Genomic DNA, 5,531 nt, shown 5'->3' on the forward strand with positions numbered 1-5,531 from the left:
ACAGGAGGAACATGGGCATCTTGTTCTATGGCATGTTGTTGTTGTTGTGTACTGTTGATTTGGAACCAACCCACAGCTGACATTCCACCCAGCAGGTTTTCAGAGACAGTTAATCGCATGGGAGATGGCCCAGCTCTCTCTTGTGAAGCAGCTGACGGATTTGAACCTCATTCCTTTGAGGTGCCAGCACAGTTCCTTGCCCATGGGCCACCAGAGCTCCCTACCTGCCTCTGAAAACCCCCTGGAGCATCAGTCGGTTCCAACTCAATGGCAAGTTATTGGCCCTTCTTTCACACGCCTTGTCTGGGTGCCTGCTCTCTGCAGGTTCTGTGGGAAGTGCCACCCACAGTCTCAGCTCCTGTGATTAGCGCTTCATTTTGTCATCTTTTTCCTTGGGAACAATAAACATAGAATATCACATCAGCTCAAGAGAGAAAAAGAATTATTCTAAAATGTAGAGGAATAAATATGCAAAACAACCAACCAACAAAACAAGTCTACTGCCACTGACTGGATCCTGACTCTGAAACCCTATTGGAAAGAGGAGAATGTCCACATTGAGCTTCTGAATCGGTGCATCTTTTCGGGAGCTGACTCTTGGCGTCTTTCTCCTGTGGAGCAACTGGGGAGTTCAAACCATCAATCTTTTGGTTCTTAGCCCAGGACCTTACCCAATGATCCATTAAAGGTCATTTCACACACTGGCCCTGCCACTCACTAGCAGAGTGACCTTGGAGAAGTTGACATCTGTGCCTGAGCTTGGGGAACCATGAAATGATGATCCCAGCACCTGTCTCTTGAATGAATATGTGCTGTGCACCTGTAGCAGTGCCTCTGGTGTGCAGTAAAGGACCACTGTGTGTGGTAATTGGGCTGCTGTACTGCCCAAGGCGTGACCTTTTCATCCCTCTCAAATTGGTAGCCAGCTTGGGCTTGAACAATTCCACTCGTGGGAATCCTGAAGGTCCCTTCCCTACTTGTTCTTGCTACTAGCTACTGTCTATCCTTCCTTGAATTGAAATGATCTCTCTCTTCTGTAACTCTCTCTACCCTGTGAACCCCATCCTTGGTGGCCAGTGCAAAGCAATTCCTTTTCTTCCTCCTCTGTGTGTTTTTCATTGCCACCAGGTATTTCCAAAGAGTTTGTATATTGTTCCAGGGTACTCCTAGAACCTTCTATTTTAAAAGATACGCTTTTCAAGTTAGCTTTGGCTTCACCCTAGATCCCTGGAAGAACTCTCATTCTTCCCTGATATAGGAAGATGATGGGGCTTGGATTCTCCTCACCATCCCAGGTCCTCTCCTCTAACCCATTTTCTTCTTTTGTCAGTTATACAAGGGAAGGCCCTGGAGTAAAGAGATAGCCCACAGGGCACCAGTACTATGATGTGTAATGAGACGCAGAAGGTCCTGTTCTCATGGACTTACTTTCTGCTTTGCACATGAGCAATCATCAAGTCAAGGTCCAAGGAAAGGATGGGTGTTGCTTCTTTTGTTTGGATAGACAGGGCCAACCTCTTTGAGGAGATGATATGGAGAGGAGATCTCAGGGTTAAGAGGGAATCCGTGAAGCCGTAGTGTGAGGATATGGGAAGGAGCTTTCCAGGTGGAGGGATGCATACTCATTGTCATAGAGTCAGAATCAGTTCAGAGCTACTGTGTCATTGGGTTTCCAAGGCTGCAAATTGCACTGGTGGGTTTGAACTGCCGGAGTGGAGTAACCTTTGGGTTAGTCACATAGTTCCCTATAGACAACATCACAAGCTCCTCATCCCATGAGATGGGAACAAGTGGAGTGGTGGGATTAGTGTCACTGGAGCAGAGGAATGAGAGGAGGAGGAGAGAGTGGGCTAGGAAGAGGGGGTAGACCAGTGTTCATCATTGATACCCTGGTTCTCATTCTCTCCTCAAGCCTCTGAAAAGTGTTTTAAGATTCCCAGAGCCCAAAGTTCTCCAAACTTCCCAGTCTCCTCTCTTAGCAGTGGCCACAACCTCAGACTACACTTCGGTTTTCATAGTACCTTCAGTGAGAGAGTGTTTTAAAAATATTCAAGGCTTCTTGTATGTACAATATCTATTAATTTTTTTTTAAAGAAACGGTTTTTTATACTCCTAGTATCACGTTTTCTCACTTATCTGTTTTTTTACATATAGTGAATTTTCCATCTGGAACTCCTTCCTGCCCTTTATGTGTTCCCAGGCATGCTCTGTAAAGGCCACCACCTCCTTAGATTTTCCTCAACCTTTGAAGATTCTCTACCCCAACAGTGAGAGGAGCCCTCTGTTCTCCCAGCAGTCACTCATACGTCCAGAGCAATCGATCACTCACTTCAGACTAGTTTCTTTGTCTCTTGCCACTACTCATCCACCTTTTTGCAAGAAGAGATTTAATCTACCACTTTCTAACCTTAGAGTTTGGCATGCTACTTGAAATGAAGGGATCATTCCATAAAAACTTTATATGCAGACTATGAAATATTATCCTTAAGATACTTTGGGCATGTAGCCAGGAGGGACAGATCCTTGGAGAAGGACACCATGCTTGGGAGGGTGGAGGGACAGCATAGGAGCGAAGACCCCAGTTGAGATGGAACAATACAATGACTAGGGCAATGAGAGTAGGTGTGTCAGAGTCAGTGAGACTGGCTCAGGACAGGGCAGGCTTCAGAGCTGTGTGTGAGTCACTATGAGTCGCAGGCGACTTGATGGCACGGAACAACAACATGAAATATTCTAGAGAATTTTGGTGGCTTAGTGATGAGAAGTGTCTCTGTCAATTCAAAGGCAGGCGATTCTAACCCACAGGTTGCTCTGCAACAATCATGTGATTTATAGCCTCTGAAAACCCACTGGAGGGTCAGCTAGGAGCCACTTTTGACTCAATGGCACAAAACTGTAACACCTTTAAGTACCAACTAAAACACGACTTCCAGGATTTGTCACAATAGTTATTTCTTAGTGAGAGTGCTATTGGGATTTTGTGTGGTGGAATTTGTGTGTAAACCTGCCCCATCCTTTGCCTTGCTTGTGTCACACCACTTTCTCCACAATAAGAACCCGTGGGTGGCATGGTTCAGATAGTTAATGTACTGCACTCTTACACAACAAGTTAGCAATACAAGTCCTCTCAAAGACACCCTGGAGGAAATACCTAGCATTCTTGTTACTGTTAGAGGCCATTGAGTCAGCTATACCTAACAAGCCTGTGTAGAACAGAATAAAATCATACACTGCAGAGGTATGCGGTTCGAATCCATGTGATGCTCTGCTGGAGAAGGAGGGGCAATCTCCTCCTGTACCAGTCAGATCTGATTTGATGGTACACACAAAAAAATAATAAAAATAAAAAATCACACTCTGGTGCCATCTTTACAATCTCCACCATGATCAATCCCATTGTACCAGTCACTGTCAATCTTTCTCATTAAGGGTCATCTTCTCTTTCTTTGACGCTCACTGTTCCAAGCACAGGGAAAGGTGGAACACCTGGTAGTCTTATGTATGTCACCCAAAAGCCAGCATTAAAACTCTATGGAGCACAATTCCAATCAGACAGGCCTGGGGTTGCCTTAAGTCAGAGGTGATTTATTGCCAGCTGGCCTGGTTCTAAATGCCTCCACACATTTCCAAACATTCCCGAGGGGGTCATCTGCCTTAGGGGGCAGCCACAATCCTACTTGAAAACCACTGTTAGATCATGAATTCATTTATAGATGTTCAAACTTCCAGTCAGTATGTAGCGGAGCCTGAGATTGATCCATCTATGTGAATAAAACTAGAAAAGACCAGGAATTCACTACTTCCCGGGCTGAGCCATTCTTTTCCATCAGAGGGCATCTTTGGAGGACAGTTTTCCTCATTCTGTCAAAATATAGCTCTCAGGAACATCAAAGCACTAACTGAAGTCTTTCAGCCTAGTGCAATACAGAGCATGTCCAAGCTTTTTCTTTTGTGATAGCCTTTCAACTGCTTGAAGATAGATTTATTCTCCTCCATGCAACTGAAATGTTTTTCTTTCTCTAAGATAAGCATTATCCATCCACCCTCCTATTATTTTTCTTTTCCATTCCCAATGTTTGCATGATCTCAGTGTTTGTCAGGGGGCAGGGAGGCGTCACTGTGCCTTCATTGCGTGCCTCTCACACTACAACATTTCACATAACCTTCATGTATGTTGTTTTCTTCATTGATTATAACTCAGCAGTGATAAGCCTGCCAGGTTTTTGTATGAGGAAAATAGTTTCAAATCATCAAGTCACTCAGATAAAGCCATTGCAAGGTTTTCTTTGTGAAATTGTTGCCTCTTTCTGTGCTGCTATCAAATGGTAAGATGTTGAACGTCCACAGTGTGTGTCATGTTAGGTTAAACAGCACAGAAAGCAGATTTAGAGACAGAAAAATGTGACACATTCCTATTGTCTAAGAGCAAATGTGCTCATTGGAATCATTGAAGAAGTTATAATCCTCAGAGGTGTGCCAGTAAAGCTTTAATAAGTGACTTTCTGGGAGAAGAAAACCCTTATTTGCAGCATTTTCTTATTTCTGGGAAGTAAGTTCTACCATGATGACTGATTGTAAGTTGTATGTATGCTTGAAAATCCAGATAAGAAAGTAATCACTACATTATAAATTGAGGGACTTGAGGATTTTCCTGGAAGAGGTGGCGAACTTGCAAAATGCACAGGGTTTTCATCAAGAAGGAGAAGGAAGTAGTACGCGTGAGGAATCTATAGAGACCAAGAAGCAGTCATTGTAATGGAACAAAGAGGTGATGTGTGTTTGGAAACCAGGTAGGGTGTGTGTCAGGAGTGGGTCCTTTTATATTACCTGTTCATTCTGTGTGCTGAGCAAGTAAACTACCTGACTGACCTATATCAAGAAGAACATGTGGAGGGAGCGCAGGTGGCCTAGTGGCAAGAAGCTGCACTGCAATCCCAGAGATAGGTGGTTCGAACCCACCAGATGCTCTTCTAGAGAAGGACGGACAATCTCCTCTTATACCACTCAGATCCAATTTGACAGTACACACACAAATAATAATAACAACAAATAATAACAATAAAACAGAAGAACATGTGGACGACACAAACTTGTTCGAAGATGGTGATAAAAGCTTGAAATAATTATGGATGAAAATAAAATACTAACCTTCAGTATAGATTATACCTCAACATAATGAACATAAAAAACCTTGCATCTGTGTGTGGGGGGAAGCAATAATATGATAAAGGGAGAAAGGTTGCTGTTGCCAAGGGTTTCATTTTACTTGGAATTGCTATCAGTGCCTATGGAAGCACAGTTCAAGAAATCAAAGGGCATATGTCATTGGGCAAATCCACAAAGGACGTCTTCAAAATACTAGACATCAAGGGTGTCACTTTGAGGACCAAGGGACATATAAGCCAGTTACAATATTTTTAGTAGCCTCATATGCAATTGGTATACCAATTGAAGTATTTCAGATAACAGATGTTGCCCTGGATGTGCTCACCAAGTTGTGCCAAGAAATCTGGAGAACAACCACTTGGCCA

Source organism: Elephantulus edwardii, unplaced genomic scaffold, assembly GCF_000299155.1.
Source record: "Elephantulus edwardii isolate Elephantulus edwardi_28Jun2011 unplaced genomic scaffold, EleEdw1.0 scaffold00014, whole genome shotgun sequence".
In the NCBI taxonomy this organism is placed as follows: Eukaryota; Metazoa; Chordata; class Mammalia; order Macroscelidea; family Macroscelididae; genus Elephantulus; species Elephantulus edwardii.